Source organism: Hemitrygon akajei, unplaced genomic scaffold (assembly GCF_048418815.1).
Source record: "Hemitrygon akajei unplaced genomic scaffold, sHemAka1.3 Scf000069, whole genome shotgun sequence".
NCBI classification, from domain to species: domain Eukaryota; kingdom Metazoa; phylum Chordata; class Chondrichthyes; order Myliobatiformes; family Dasyatidae; genus Hemitrygon; species Hemitrygon akajei.
This window is the reverse complement of record NW_027331955.1, coordinates 1596527-1613098: the sequence shown is the minus strand read 5'-3', so window position 1 is coordinate 1613098 and position 16572 is coordinate 1596527. Positions and strand designations below refer to the sequence as shown.

The 16572-nt window shown below is 44.3% G+C and overlaps 2 non-coding genes across 2 annotated transcripts; both read left to right on the top strand.

Moving 5' to 3' along the window:
- Nucleotides 1-7320: 7320 nt before the first annotated feature.
- Nucleotides 7321-7404, top strand: trnap-cgg (transfer RNA proline (anticodon CGG)). The gene is given in 2 exon segments: nucleotides 7321-7356; nucleotides 7369-7404. It is a non-coding gene; the product is annotated as a tRNA-Pro (tRNA).
- A 4388-nt stretch (nucleotides 7405-11792) lies between these two features.
- On the top strand, nucleotides 11793-11874 carry trnas-uga (transfer RNA serine (anticodon UGA)). The gene has a single exon. It is a non-coding gene; the product is annotated as a tRNA-Ser (tRNA).
- The last annotated feature ends 4698 nt before the right edge of the window (nucleotides 11875-16572 follow it).

Genomic DNA, 16572 nt, shown 5'->3' with positions numbered 1-16572 from the left:
AGTCAGTGTGGGTGGATGTCAGAAACAGGAAAGGAGCAACAACTCTTCTGGGTGTTTTCATAGCCCCCCCCCCCAATAGTCACAGTGATATCAAGAAGCAGACAGAGAGGCAGGATCTGGAATGGTGCAATAATAATGGGGGTATCGTGATGGGAGATTTTAACTTTTATAATATTGATGGGCATCTCCGTAGCGCAAGGGATTTAGCGGGGTGGAGTTTGGTGTGTGTGTTCGGGAAGGAACCCTGACGCCAAATGTGGATAGGCCAATTAGAGGAGAGGTTATACTTCATCTGGCATTGGGAGATGAATCTGGTCAGGTGTCAGATCTCTTGGTGGAAGCGGATTTTGGAGGTAGTGACTACAACACTAGCTCCGTCACCGTAGCGCTGGAGAGAGATAGGAAAAGACAATTTGGGAAAACGTTTAATTGCGGTAGCGGAAATTATGATGCTAGTAGGCAGGAACTTGGGAGCATAAATTGGGAGCAGATGTCAGCAAAATGTATTGTAGAAACGTGACAAATAGTCAGGGAATATTTGCATGGAGTTCTGAATAGGAATTTTCCATTGAGACAGGGAACGGCTGGTGGAGTTAAAGAAACATTGTACATAAAATAGGGAAGTAGAAAATATAGCTGTGAAGAAAAGAAAAGCTTACGAAAATGTTCAGGAAACTGGCTACTGTTAGAGCTCTAGAAAATTACAGGGTTGCTCTGAAGGTGCTTAACAGTGGAATGAAGAGAGTGAGAAGGGTCCATGAGAAGGAAAATCCCTAGACATTCTACAAGTACGTGACGAGCAATCGGATGAGTCATGAGAGAATAGGACCAATCAGGTGCGATAGAGACAACGTGTGCATGGAGTCGGAGGATTTAGCGGAGGTACTTAATGAACGCTTTGCTTCACTATTAATCAAGGGAAAAGGCCTTGGCAATTGTGGGGATGACTTCCAGCGGACTGAACCGCTTGAGCATACAGACGTTAAGAAAGAGCATGTACTGGAGCTTTTCGGAAAGCATCAGGGACGGATGAGCTATACACCAGGGTACCGTGGGAAGCAAGGAAGGAGATTGATGAGCCTCTTGCAATTATGTTCGTGTTATCAATAGGGAGTGGAGAAGTACCGAACGATTGAAGGGTTGCATGTGTTGTTCCCTTGTTCAACAAAGAGAGAGGAGATAACCCAGGAAATTATAGACCAGTTATTCTGACTTCAGTAGTGGGCAAGTTGCTGGAAAAGATCCTGAGTGGCAAGATTTATGCGCATTTGGAGAGACATAACACCCTTAGGGATAGACAGCATGGCTTTGTAAAGTGCAGGTCCTGCCTTACTCGCCTGATTGAATTCATTGAGGATGTCCCAAAAGACGTGCTGAAGGTGGAGCACAGCATGTTATATACATATGGATCTCAGTAAGCAATTTGATAAGGTTCCCCATGAAAGCCTCCTTCAGAATGTAAGAAGGCATGGGATTCCATCCGATGTTGCGTAGTGTGTTCCGAATTGGCTTGCCACGGAAGTCAAAGAGTGGTTGCAGACGGGCCATATTCTACATGGAGGCCGGTGACCAGTTTGTGCCTTAGGGATCTTTTCTAGGACGCTTACTCTTCGTTATTCTTTATATAAATGACCTGGATGAGGAAGTTGTGGGATGGGTTAGTAAATTTGCTCATGTCACAAAGGTTGGGGTGTTCTGGATAGTGTGGAGGGCTGTCAGAGGGTACAGCGGGACATTGATAGGATGCAAAACTGGGCTAAGAAGTGGCAGACGGAGTCCACCCTGATAAGTGTGAGATGGTTCATTATGGTCGTTCAAATATGATGACAGAATATAGTTGTAATGGTAAGACTCTTGTCAATGTGGAGAATCAGAGAGATTTTTGGGTCCGAGTCCATAGGACACTGAACGCTGCTCCGCATGTTGACTCTGTGGTTAAGAAGGCCTTCATCAACCGCGGGATTGAGATTAGGAGCCGAGAGGTAATGTTGCAGCTATATAGGACCCTGGACAGAGTCCACTTGGAGTACTGTGCTTATTTCTGGTCGCCTCACTACAGGAAAGATGTGTAAGACATAGAAAGGGTGCCGAGGTGCTTTACAATAATGTTGCCTGGATTGGGCAGCATGCCTTATGTGAATAGTCTGAGTGAACTCGGCCTTTTCTCCTTCGATCGACGGAGGTTGAAGGGTGACCTGATGGGGGTGTACAAGAAGATGAGAGGCAATGATCTTGTGGATAGCCTGATCTTTTTCCAGGGCTGAAACGGCTGACACAAAAGGGTGCAGTTGAAAGATGCCTGGAGGTAGGTACAAAGGAGAGGTCAGCGATATTGTTTTTTATGCAGAGTGGTGAATGCGCGAATGGGCTGCCGGAGACTCCTAGATAGGTACAAGGAGCTGAGAAAAAATAGAGGGCAATGGGTAGCCCTAGGTAATTTCTAAAGTAAGGTCATAGCACAGATTTGTTGCCCGAAGGGTCTGTATTGTTCTGTGGTCTTTCTATGTTTCGATGTTTCTAAGTTGGCTTGGCAAGTGGCTCTTCGACGCGCTTCATCAGTGTTAGATATTCACTCAGAATTTGCACAGAACGACAAGGGAAACTAAATATTGCTTGTCTCCATGTATTCCCGATGAGCCTAATTCTCCCGTCCAATTCAGCATTGCTCAGTTCCCACACTGACCGTCGCCGTTGTTATGACACATTTCTGTGTATCCATTCGATTATCTGTGCCTGTTGCTCAAACTCAGTCCTCGCTATCGTGACTTTAGAGGTTTCTGACTGCTTGCCAGTGGCAAAACAGTGGTATGTTTAAGATGCAGGTAAGGTTATTCTGTCCATCGTCTCCTAACCCATATTTCTCTCACTTGGTCCCATAAAATTCCAGACGCGACTCCTTGGGGCTGATGTGGTTTGGGCTCGCAGTGCACATTCTCGTAGTGTGCTCCAGAACCTGTTCGCCCTCCGCTTGAGGAAGGGTTTCGGACATTAATTATTACAACGTCTACCCTTTCCCCTGCAGAGATACTCTCTGACTCACTGAGCTCCTGCAATAGGAAACTATAATTTCACTATACATTTACTTCGAGAATGCCCGTATCTGAATTTTGAGAGATACAATGACCGCCAACACTAGAATCTGCAGCATTAAACAATGGAGGAAATGAACGACTTGGACAGCATGTGGAGTGGATTGTCCACGCTTCGGTTCAAGATGTCTTATCTGGCCTTAGTTAGTGAGCATTCGGACGGTACATTCACAGATTAGTCAAACAAGGGGATCAGTACATTCCATATGGATAGGTCAATACAATTAAATTAGCTAAATTGTGTGTAAAATAATACATTTAGAGGAGAATCTGAAGGAATACTGCTGTGTTGCTTTCTGGGCTATGTATTCCCATCATCTCTCTTCAATCAATGACGCGCATCCGCTGGTATTATTGACTGAAATTCGTGACAAATAGGAGGACTGAAGTAATCAGCAACATTCTTTCATCAGCATCAACACTAAACTTGTCATTGTTGTATGCTTACTATACGGGAAGCGATACAGTTGATTTCAGGTGCTAAACGGTAATATACCGGTCCAGAGCACGCCCTTGAGGAGGATGAGAAATTCAAGAGAAAGAAATCAGGATGAAAAAACCCTACATGTTAACTCAGAAGACATGAGTTTGCTCGAGCTAAAGGAGAATGCTAAGTGCTTCTACCGATCTGTTAGGAGCAGAAGGATTGCGGGGGACAACCTTGGTCCGCCGGAAGATCAGAATGATGTTCTATGCGTGGAACCAAAAAAAGGTGGGGGTGATTTTTATTTGGCATCTGTATTTACTCGCGAGACTGTCACAGCGTGTAAGGAGTGAGACAAAGCAATGGCGAGACCATGGACCCGATGCAGATTACAGTGGATGAGCTATTTTGCAGTCTTCAGGCAAATGACGGTGGGCGAATCCCCAGGGCCTGACAACGTTTTCTCTCGGACCCTGTGTGGGGCAAATAGGGAAAATTGCCGGACCATTACTTTCTGCACAGCAAGCGCTCCTTTCTGCAGACAGTCAGGAGTGCCGTGTTTCCTGGGGTGCACATCACAAGTGATATCACATGGTTCCTCAATACCACGTGTTTAGTTACGAGGGCACCGAATTGCCTCGAGTTCCAGGGGAGATTGAGGCAAGAGAAGCTTCCCGCCTCCATTCCAACCAAACCTAAGCGGAACACAGTCGGCAGTGTCCTTAGCAGCTGCATAACCGTCTCACACGGGAATTGCAAAACATCTGCACACGAACATTGTAATGGAGTGTGAGAACCGCTGAGAGAATCATCAGGGCTCCTTCGTCCACATCCCAGAAGCGCTGCGTTCACAGAGACCTCAACATTATCAAAGGCAACTCCCATTAGTTCTGCTGAACCACAACATCATCGACCTCATACCGTCAGGAGGAACGTACCAAGGGATAAGAACAAGGACTGTTGGGTTGGATAACATCTTCCTCGTTCTTTGAGACTTCTGAACACCTGACATCCGTTAATCATTACTTATGGCAAAGTCTGTAGAAATACACATATATATTTAACAATATGTCCTACTGTATATGTATGCTTGCTATCTTGTACGTCTCCAGAATATATTCAAATCTCTGTTAATATTGTTGTGTTAACAATATTTTATGTGATATAGATTTTGTGTTTCACAGCTTGGTTCCAGATAATTAGTTGATTCATTTAGATGTATACATGTTTATGGTTGAATGACAATAAATTTGAAGCTGAATTTGAATGATAAGTTCGAAGAGGTTTAAGTGAAAATGCAAGAGATGGTCCCACAAAACAAATGGCTAACGACACCAATGGTATTCGGATGCACGTTTCCAAAGCAGAATGGATTACCAGTCCATCGCTTTAACTTCACCACCACCTCGTCGGTTATTCAGGGTCTGTATTTCTTTGGAGCACACACAATCTCTGTTTATGGTCCACACGTTTGCTTTATGTTCTATTTCTATTGATGTTGCTTGTCCATGCTTACCGGTATTCACGGACATGGATAAGGAAGGGTTGGAAGGATATGGGCCAACCACAATAGAATGCAAGTAGTTATCATAGCCCCCATAGACTTTATGGTCATGTTGAACATAAGTGTTCTATTCTATGCACAGTAACTCGGAGAACCTGTGAGTATTCTGTATAGTGGAAAAAGATAAAATTATTTTGAATTAACAATGTCCAGTTGTTTCCTTATCACGCTGTTTAAATTGAAGTAAACGGATGTTATAGGAATTCACCACCTGATTCTAAAATAGTAACTTTTCATGTCTTGGGCAATCACGATAACACGGCAGCTAAAGACCCTTGGCCATTTCTAAACAATCTGACCATGTGGCCTAATGGATAAGGCGTCTGAGTTCGGCTCTTGATGTGAGACTATCAGAAGATTGCAGGCTCGAGTCCGGTAACTGTGGCTAACCTGAAGCTCATGGCTTCATGCATCGATTTCGAAGTGTCCGGCGCCGCGTATAAAATGACCGGATTACTCCGCCTTCTTGGGGAGCATAACCTCATCTTGCGTCTTCGTTTCACACAACATTTAAATTTATATTTGTTGTCTGCGATGTATTTAGGAAGGCAAGCTCATAAACAACACGTTAGAGCTTCCCCCAACTGCTGATTGGAAGGCGAAGTGTGCTTCACATTCACAGGTCAGGCCGCACTAGAGGAAACAGTTGAACTTCTTAACAATTGGGAAAAGAGTTTTAACCCACGTTTCCCTTTCATCAACAACATGTGCGTGGTCTGTCCTGATTAGGACCCAAAGTATCCTCACCGGAATCCGGAAACATGACTATTTTTCAAGGAAGAACGATGGGCGATGACAGCCTGATAGCGTTGGAGATGTCAGATTTCAGTCTGAGGTGTGAGAACGCTGTGTTGTCTTGTACCCTGCCCAGTCCCACTGTGAATCTTTGAGAAGTATCACTTTGTTGAGCGTATTTCAAGCAACGATAATACGGAACTAATTGTGTAAAATTTGTTCACACCATCTACAGTAGTCATGTTGACTAAAACAGTAGTCAACACCGTCGGCAGGATCTTTCAAAACATCTCATCTTCAATGTCCGCAATCCTAAACTAGACTAATCCTATCTGCTCGTACCAAGTCCATATAAATCTATTCTCAGCTTCTCTGTCAAAACAGACAACGCCTCCTTCTAAACAGCAGCAGCAAGCTGGGAAAATAAATCTCCGACCCCATCCCCGGAAACTTGAAATCACATTAATCCTGTGATTGGCTGCAGCAATGAAATTAACCACAAGATCATCCACCATGGCCGGGATAGATTAGTGATGTAAGACTTTGTGTTTAGGTAGTTACCCATCCAGTCCATGACAATTCGGCATTCTTCCTCCCTTTCGTTCTTTGTTTTCTACATTCTACACCCGGTTTTGCTGAAGAAAAGTTTCTGTCATTGAGCAAACATCCCCATCCTGTTGTCTTTCACGATTTTCTCCTTTTCCCCTCGACTGTCAACAGGATGTGAATCATCCTTTACACACACTCTCTCATTCCATCTCCATACCAGTTTTTACCGAAACAGCAATGTGGTGACGGCATCGGCGATGGCGATCATACTGGACGTGGAGCGGGGGAATGTGGATGATAGGTTGCACAGTTTGAATGGGAATCCTCTTGTGAGTTTCGACGTAGATGCACCGAAAAGAGGTAAATACAGATAGTAAAGTCGGAAGGTGACGTGACAGGAGTTGGAAGGTCACGTGATGGAACAATGCTTGTCGGTGAAAGGATAATCAGCGGAATGTGAGACGAGCTTGCGAAACACACACAACATGCTGGAGGAACTCAGCAGGCCAGGCAGCATCGACGTGTGAAAATCCGTCCTGAATAAAGTTCTTATTGTGTGCCTTTCATCAAACGTCTCTACTGGTCATGGGACAAATACTTCTGTACACCCGCCTGAAATCATTCTAATTATCCACCGTCCAACAGCCGCCGGGACAGGAAATTTCTGAGAAGCATCACCCTATGCGAGAAAAATATGCTTGGAATTGCGTTTTGAACTAGTGTCCCATGTTTGGGTCCCTTCCATTGCCAAGCGCATTCTAACGTGCACTAGATCAGGGTTCGTTATATTCTTATTTTGAATGAATCAAGTAACGATTACACTTGTAATCTCAAAGGAATACGGGCCCAACATATTTCGATATCAGACTCTCCTCTCAACAACGGAAAGGATAACGGGTTTTCCACCAATTAACTTTAAATGGCTTCGGAGTTCAGTTGTGACGCAATCTGCGAATGCGGGCTCGTTGGTCTAGTGGTATGATTCTCGCTTCGGGTGAAAAAGCACTTGCGAGATGTCCCGGGTTCAAATCCCGGACGAGCCCCATTATTGAATATTATCAGCGATTTGCTTCAGAATGTTTGCATTGACGCGCATAATTGGCTGTATCAAACAGAAACACTGAAGGAGGAATTAGAAAGCAGGTAAGCTTTAAGTGTCACATTTTGGCATGTCAGGCCAACAGAGTCTGAATGATAGAGCACCGGAAGTTCAAATCAGCAGGGAGAGAGAGACGTAGAAGGACATAGTTTGCTTAAACCCCTTCTCATATGCAGACACACTGTAGGATAGGTGTTCGGCACGCTGTCCTTAGGAGGTCAGTGTAGGAGTTGGGAGACTGTGTTGTTGTTGCACTCTGTTATGGAAATGCGTGTAAAATGGAAACAACGCAGCAATATTTGAAAAACGATGGGTCTGCATGCTGATGAGCGCTGTAGACATTACTGTGGAAGAACGAGAAACTGGCAAGTGAACTTATATAGTTTAACCTCTTCCGTTTTCACGACCAGGACACAAGTGCCTCTAACTTGCATAGAATATCGGCTCATACATTTCATAGGGTTGCGTTTCGGTGCGGGATAAAATTAGGTGACAAGCGAAACTGCTCACTCCGGTCAGATTGTTGCGCCAAACGCTTGTGATTTGGAGAGGCGGAAGTTTACCTCTGAACTCATTTTCTGCTGATCCAGATTGAGTCTCAGTTCCGTTCTTCACCAATATCTGTCTTATGGATGTGACTCACTTCAGAATCAGAATCAGATTCGGCTTTAATATCTCCGACAGATGTCGAGAAATCTGTTAAATTAGCGGCAGCAGTGCAATCAATACATGATACATACAGAAATAAAAATCAGTCAAACATTCAATTAGAGTAAATATATGCATATTAATTTGTTAAACTAAATTAGAACAAAGACAGATAAAAGAATGAGATTGTGTTCGTAGGTCGAATGTCCATTTAGACGTTGGATGACAGAGGGAAGAATTTGTTCCTGAATCACTGAGTGTGTGGCTTTAGGCTTCTGCACCTCCTTCCTGATGGTAACAGTGAGAAGAGGAATGTCCTGGGTGATGAAGTCCTTAATGACGGTCGCCGCCTTTCCGAGGCACCGCTACATGAAGATTTCCTGGATACAACGGAGACTTGTCCCCATGGCGGAGCTGAGTAATTTCATAAATTACTACCAGTCTTCCCGCTGTCTTTTAGAGTGCTGTCAAAGAATCAGATGAAGTTCAATGGACGTACGTGAACATCACTGTCAGTTGTTGCCTCACAGTCTGGTGTGGGGCGGGGCTCCAATGCACAGGATCGAAAGCAGGTACAGAAAGCTGTGGTGGCGGGAACGCCTCGCCAATATCGAGGATATGTTCGCAATATGGTGCCAAAAGAAGGCTGCATGCATCATTCAGGACCTTCGCCAGACCAAACATGCCCTCTGAACATTCCTAACCCCTGGGGTGGGGTGGGGGATTGTAGCGTGCTGTGGTGGATGTAGAGGAGTCTGAAAATAGAAAATCACATTTTTATCAAGAGCCACTTCTTCCATTCAGTTTATTCGTTTCTCAACACATGAACACATGAACTCTCCCAGACAATTCCCTTTTAAAATTTCTACTTATTTTATTTATCGCAATTTATAGTGCTGTACAGAAAATAAAAATAATGCTTAGTGAGAGAATAGGATCAGAGGATGGGAGTTACATACAGTCCTCTAGCAGTCGACGTTAAGTACAAATGACAACGGGAGATGCACAAGGCATGTGAAAATGGCAATACTACGGTGGTCATTGTAGGATCTCAATATGTAGGTATTTTGAGAAAGTCCAGTTGTCGCTGGATACTCAGAGAGGGAATTTGTGTAATGCCTTCTGAATGGATTTTTAGAGCACGTTTTGGTTGAGCCCATTAGAAAAAGTCAATTGTGGATTGTGTACTGTTTTGTGTTTCGACCAGGTAGATTAAGATACAGGAATGCTTGAGAGGCAGTGATTGTAATATGATCGAATTTGTCCTGCAGTCTGAAAGCGAGAAGATAAAATCAGAGTTACGAGTATTTCATACAGTAAGTGGAACCGCAGTAACACGAGTGAGGAGAATATAAAGGTTGAAAGGGTTAATTTTATTGTCAAAGTCCGCATGTGCAATACAACTCTGAGATTTGTCTGCTCCAGACAACAATGAAATACCGAGAGACCATCGGTTTTCATGAAAGGACAAACATCAACTCCGGCACGAAAAAAGAAAAGAAAGAAATCTCGCAGACCGCAAAATGCCCCCCCCCCCGAAAAGAAAACAGCGACTATGAAAGTACCGGACCACGTCACTTGCAGAAATAAAGTCAGGAATGATAGGAATGATAACAGCCCTCGACCCCCTCACTCGCATGGAAAAACAAAAGCAACAACAGTCGCAGACCACTTCACTCGCAGAAATAAAATCTGGGACCATAACTGTCCTCGACCCCGTTACTGGCCGAAAATAACAGGGAACTAAGTCTGGAGCCGTCCAGGCGGATTTGAAAAGGGCACTAGCATAGCTGACGGAAAATCCACAATGGCGAGTTCTTTTGGGGGGCAATTGGAAAGGTGCATCCCAAATAAGAATAAATATTCGAAAGGGAGGATGAGGCAACCATGGCTGATACAGTAATGTAAAGACAGAATAAAGGCAAAAGTGAGGAGTTATAATGTAGGAAGCATTAGAGGGAAGCCCGAGGTTTGGGACGCTTTAAAAATGGCTAATAATAGAGAAAATACCATTTTTTCAGACATATGAAGATCACAGGGGATGCGAGTGGATATCAGAAAGCTGGAAAATTAAGTGGAAGAAGCGGTAAGGGGGAGAAAGAGAAGGCGGACAAACTGTATGAATATTTTGCGCCAGGCTGCTCTGTGGAAGACACCAGCATAATGGCACCGAGAAACACGTGTCAGAGGGCACCAGTGAGAGTGGATGCTGTGACCTGGAGGAGGTGCCTGTGAAGCTGAAAGGTCTGAAGTTAGATGTCATCGGGACCAGTTGGACTACACCCAGGATTCTGAAAGTGGCAACTGGAGAGATTCTGTAAGCGCTCCTTCACGTATCATTATATGTACACCAGCTCCATGGCAAAGAAAGCCCAGCAGTGTCTCTACTTTATTGCAAAGGCTGCCACCCCCCATCCTCATCACATTCTACAGGGGTTGTATTGACAGCATCCTGAGCAGCTGCAACACTGCCCGGTTCGAAAATTGCAGCATCTCAGATCGCAAGACCCTGCAGCGGATCGTAAGGTCAGATAAGACGATCATCGGGGTCTGTCTTCCCGCCATTACAGACATTTACATAACACGCTACATCCGCAAAGCAAACAGCATTATGAAGGACCACACTCCCCCTTCATACGAACTCTTCTCCCACCAGCCGTCTGTGAAAAGGCACCGAAGCATTCGGGCTCTCACGACCAGACTATGGAACAGTTTCTTCCCCCAAGCTACCAGACTCCTCAATACCCAGAACCTGGACTGACGCCTTACTGCCCTATTGTCCTGTTTATTATTTATTGTAATGCCTACACTGTTTTGTGCACTATATGCAGTCCTGGGTAGGTCTGTAGTCTAGTGTAATTTTTTTCTTCTGTGTTGTTTTTTACGTAGATTTGTCTAGTTTTTGTACTGTGTCATGTAACACCATGGTGCTGAAAAACGTTGTCTCGTTTTTACTATGTACTGTACCAGCAGTTATTGTCGAAGTGACAATTAAAAAGTGACTTGACTTGATATTCTAGAATAGATCCGGATGGTTGGAAAACTGCGATTGTCACTCCACTCTGAAGGAAGTTAGGCTAAAGAAAGGAAAATATAAGAAATATAGCCTGACTTCAACGTGTTCAAAAACTCAAAAGATTCAAAGCACATTGAAGATCAAAGACAGTTGACGAGAAAGGGAAAAGATTTATCAAATAGATCATCGTGTGGTACGGTGATGCACCTTGGAAGAAAGGATAAAAAAGTCTCTACATGGGGAAGGTTTCAGAAATCAGAGTTGCAAAGAGACCTTGTGCAATATTCCCTAAATGTTTACTTCCAGGCTTAGTCGGCGGTAAAGTAAGGCAAATGCAATTTTAACATTCATTTCGGGAGGAGTAGAATATAAAACAACAATGTAATGTTGACATATGCCCGTCCTTATAAACCAAATTCTGATCCTGATCTTTATCCCTAATACTGGAAATCTCCTTCATTTACGATACTGACGGCAGGGTTACCCCTCCACACTCCCGTTCTGACCTAACGGTGTTGAAACAAATTCCACAGCTGTCCAATTATACTATTTGTATTGGAATAATGATTCACCTTTTCCATTACTAAGCATAAATCAAGTAAAACCCTCACTTCAGGGGCAGTGCTACGGTAGGTGCTGAACATTGATGCGATGCTGAACATTCTTCAGCTGCGATGGCCGAGTGGTTAAGGCGTTGGACTTGAAATCCAATGGGGATTCCCCGCGCAGGTTCGAACCCTGCTCGCAGCGCTCACACCAACAATCCCACTGCCAAAAAAATTTAACGCCCTTGATACTGTCTGAGCGCTGCACCCTCTGTGTTCAGTTGAGAACTGCGTATTTTTACACTCTTCAATACAATACATTTCTACTCAATGTGCAATGTTCATTTCTATTCCGACTCTGATCAATCCACTCGAGGCAGCTTAAACTCTCTGCAGTTCGGAATTTTACTGTCTTGTAAAACTAAAAGAATCAAACTCGGAGAACGGATATTTCAGCGACAGTGTAAAGAAGTGAACTCTGTCCTTTCGCTCTACGATTCGCATGGCGAGGCATTTTCATCCTCTGTCAGATTCTAATCGCACTCAATTCTTGTGTTAATGTAGTTGTGGCAGAGTCCACCCGAGAGCATTAGCGTCTCCCTCAGCAGTAGCTGGAGCTTTCCCCTGATCAAATCTCCGGTACGTCTCTGCAGCTGGAGATGTTGCAGATCGCAGGCAGCAAGCGGTAGAAGCGAGTAATGTATGGCGAGTAACCCACAGTGTCATTGACTACAGATCCCCAATCCCTGAGTTTCGATGTAGTACAGTTCCCGGCAGTGAGACCATTCGTCAGGCCGACCCACAGTGTCATTGACTACAGATTCCCGATCCCTGAGATTCGATGTAGTACATTTTAAGTCGTCGTTCTGTATGCAGGTCAGCCGGGAGACCAGTTCCATGGGTTTACATTGTTGCTGAATAGAACATATCGAAACGTTACTCCCAGTGTAAGGGGACAATGTCAGTTACTGATGGCTCCCGTCCGTTTATGTCATATGATCACGGCTGCACTTCCCCACGTTTCAAACTATCTTCTTTGGCTGTTTTGCAACCCACAATTTCCTTAATATTTTTTAAGCGCCCATATCCTATTTGATTCAGCCCTGTGCTGTAACATCCACAACCCTGCCTCGTCGAGTAGTCTCTGGTATCAGGAATGTATGTACAGATATTCCGCTTTAATTCGTATTTAAACGATAATTCCTCATCCTGGAAATTTTCCTCGGCTCTATGCCTCATCCATCGCCTTAGATTCAGCCCTTATTCTATATTCTGCAGTGTACTGTGTTAACTTCAGTTGTTCGTCATTCATACATTCATCACGGGAGGTGAGTCAGTTAAATTGTTCCGAGCTTCTCCAGTGCTACTGTACCCTTCAGCATATATGGGGAGTGAAATTCCCGTCACCGTATCAGCGCCTACCACAGAAACCTGCACAAATATATTACAATGCTTTATCCATTTCTAATTTCCAATCCAGTTGCAAGAAACTACAATCTGCAGTTGCCTTGCAAAATACCTGATCCACCCATCGGCTCGCCATCTCTGTTTCGTGAACAGTTTCCTTTGACAGTCTCACCGCAACCGATCGTCTTTCATTTAATACCAATCCCAACGAAGTACATGACCTCACACATTCCGGCAATAAACACTTTTGTCCAGTTTGCGCCCTCACTGAACGGACCAATTGCGGCCTAAATATTCTCATTGTAACCCGTTGTCCGGCTACGTCAGGTCATCTGCTCACACAGTAAGGGCAGCTCATTAATGAGGGACGATAATAGACCGTCATGACACTGCCGATGAAAATTCTTCCAATCTGCAAAGGAGCAACGTCCACACAGATGGCACCGGATATCAGGTTTGAACCTGAGTGTCTAAGGTTATGAGACAGAAACACACACTCAGCAGTTCAGGAACAGCTTCTTCCCCTCGGCCATCAGAATCCTGAATGGACTTTGAAGCTTTGAACACGACCACTCTTTTTGAATATACAGTATTTCTGTTTTTGCACATTTTTCATAATCTATTCAAAATACGTAATTGATTTAGTTGTGTATTATTATTATTATTATTTTATTATTATTTTCTCTCTCTGCTAGATTATATATTTCATTGAACTGCTGCTGCTAAGTTAACAAATTTCCCGTCACATGCTGGTGATAATAAACCTGATTCTGATTCTCTGTTCAACGCGGTACTTTCCCGATTCGATTTTCATTAACGACATGGATTCCGATGTACTGAGTTCTGGTACCGTATCCGACACAGATCCGGAGCCAGTAACACGTTCTTCTATAAATCCTGTTCCCCTGGCTGGGGAGATTCGAGAATTTGTGAAGCTGACATCCCATATTTCTGTCAGTTCAATTCTCGCAGCATTTTTAGCTGAAAATATATACCAGATTAGGAGGTCCTGATTCAGTATTTCAACGCAAAGCATTGACACTTTATTCCACCACACTGCCCCTCACACCCGCATATGCTGGTCGACGTCTTGAGGTTCTACTGCGCGAAACCAACTGACAGTGATTCAATTCACCTTTATCTGGTGACGGATCTAACCGAGGGGATCATGCATTATACGCAATTGGTGATTACGTCAAAGTGAACTCAAATTTATATTTATGCGCACATCTATGTGCACACACAAGCGCAATGAAACATGCACTTGCTGATGGGTGGGGACAGGTGGAAACTAGCCAAATCGACATGCCAATACAGACTTTTTAGCTACGATATGTTCATTTTGCAACCGAGTGTCTAACAATAGATTCTGAGTAGAAACAGGGCGATTGATGCCGGTGTGTTCTACAACTGTACGGATGCCGAGCGCCTCGCTTCGTTCACCAACGTACTTCCTTAAGTTAGACAGCGGACAATTTATCGCTCTGAGCAGAATCCTTGCGTCCAAATCAGACAACAACACACACATATTTGAGAGCGAAAAGAGCAGGAAGTCCTTCTCGGAGGTAGAGAGGCTACAGAAGGTTGGAGAATGGACAAAGAAGTGGCAAATGGGATGCAGTGCAGGGAAATATATTGGCACACACTTTGATATCAGAAATGAAGGAGCAGACTTTCTAAAAGGAGAGAAAATGCAAACAAGAAGACTGAGGCGCTATGAGCCTTGGGAGTCCGTGTACACGCCTCCCATTGTGACGTACACAACGGCACCATAATGTCCCAAAGGTTAATTTGCAGGTTGGGTCTGTGATGAGGAAGGCAAGTGCGATGCTCGCATTCATTTCAAGAGGACTGGAATATAAAGCAAGGTTCTGATTCAGAGACTTTATAAAGAACTGGCGAGGACTCGCTTGGAGTATTGTGAGCAGTTTTAGTTCCTTTACCTGAGACAGTATGGCTGAAGCTGGAGAGTGTTGAAAAGAGATACAGAGGAATGATGCTGGGATTGAATGGCGATTGATCTGAAGAGCGTTTGATGGCGCCGGGCCTGCATTCACAGGAATTCAGTAGATTGCGCGGGACCTCATTGGAAGCTGTCGAATGGTGAAAGGCCTTGACAGGGCGAATGTTGAGAGGATGTTTCCTATGGTGGGAGAATCTAAGACCAAAAGGATGCAGAATTGAGATAGAGGAGCTTCATTCACCAACGTACTTCCTTAAGTTAGACAGCGGACGATTTATCGCACTGAGCAGAATCCTTGCATCCAAATCAGAACTAACTATGGAATTTTAAGAATTAATGGCGCTAATTTAATATTAATTGCCTTTATAATTGAAGAAACTGGAAGAATGGCATCAAGAAGTATATAACTTGTGCCCTCTCTTGCTCCCTCTGTTGAAGGGCAATGTGTAAACGCAAGATCCATTTCTCCTCCTCAGTCCAAACGGTGATAATACTTACCAGCTCTGCAGCGTTCGAGTTTAAATGAAGGGACGGAAAGATCCAGGTCGTTTTGTCGGTGAGGTGACTTACTCTGTGGTCAAGAAAGCACTGGGAGGAAAACAGTGGCCGAAAGTGAACATGAAATTGGTAAATTGTCGTGTAACTCTCTCCCTCCAACTGCCTTTCAAACTCCCCCGTTTATTTCTCTTGCCCTGTCAACGATGTGACTCTCTCTCCCTCTCCCCATCCTCTTCCTCCTCCTCACAAGTTCAAGCGAACGGGTGTAAGCTGGTGCTGAAATGTCGGGTTGAACAGGTAATATGACATGAAGGAGTGGCGATTTTTCAAACAAATCTGCTCCTGGACTTTGTTTCAGTGCTCCGTTAAGACACGACCACCATGTGAAATTTCGATTAGCTGAAAACACTTGAATTTTCAACTTATAAAAATATTCACATATTCAATAAGAAATGTTGTTCAGCCGCGGCTGGGAGAGGGGAGATTGAGATTATGACTGTTTCTCTGAAATAGGCAGCACGGTCTCTGAACGCCAAAAGCTTTCGCCGTTTCATATCACTCACTGTACAGACTCCCCATTGCTCTCTTGTCTAGCGAGCGATCCCGCCTATTGCCATAGACAAATCGGTTCGCTGACCTTCCGTCAAAATCATCCTCGCCGATTGTCACTGACACGGTGTAATAGTCCGACATCAACCAATCTCGTCAAACTACGTGCAACCTACCTAGCTCCCATTCGTGTATGCTGTTGTCAATCCAACGTGTTATCCAATTGCGGAAAGGGTTTCATCCTGGAGCTGTTCCCTCCCACAGACTCTGACTGCTTCTGCCTCCCCAAAGTCCCGTCAATACTGAGCAAAACTCAGGACAATGTCCCATTATATAACATTCATATTCATATGCTTCTGATCGAAGCTGGGGGCGCTGTCAGGGCGTCGAAATAAAGGCGGGCGACAGAAGTTTATCTCCTCTCACCTGGGGAGACGGTAGAAGATTTGGTGGAGGACACCGGCCGACTTTTGTCCGGCAACTGCT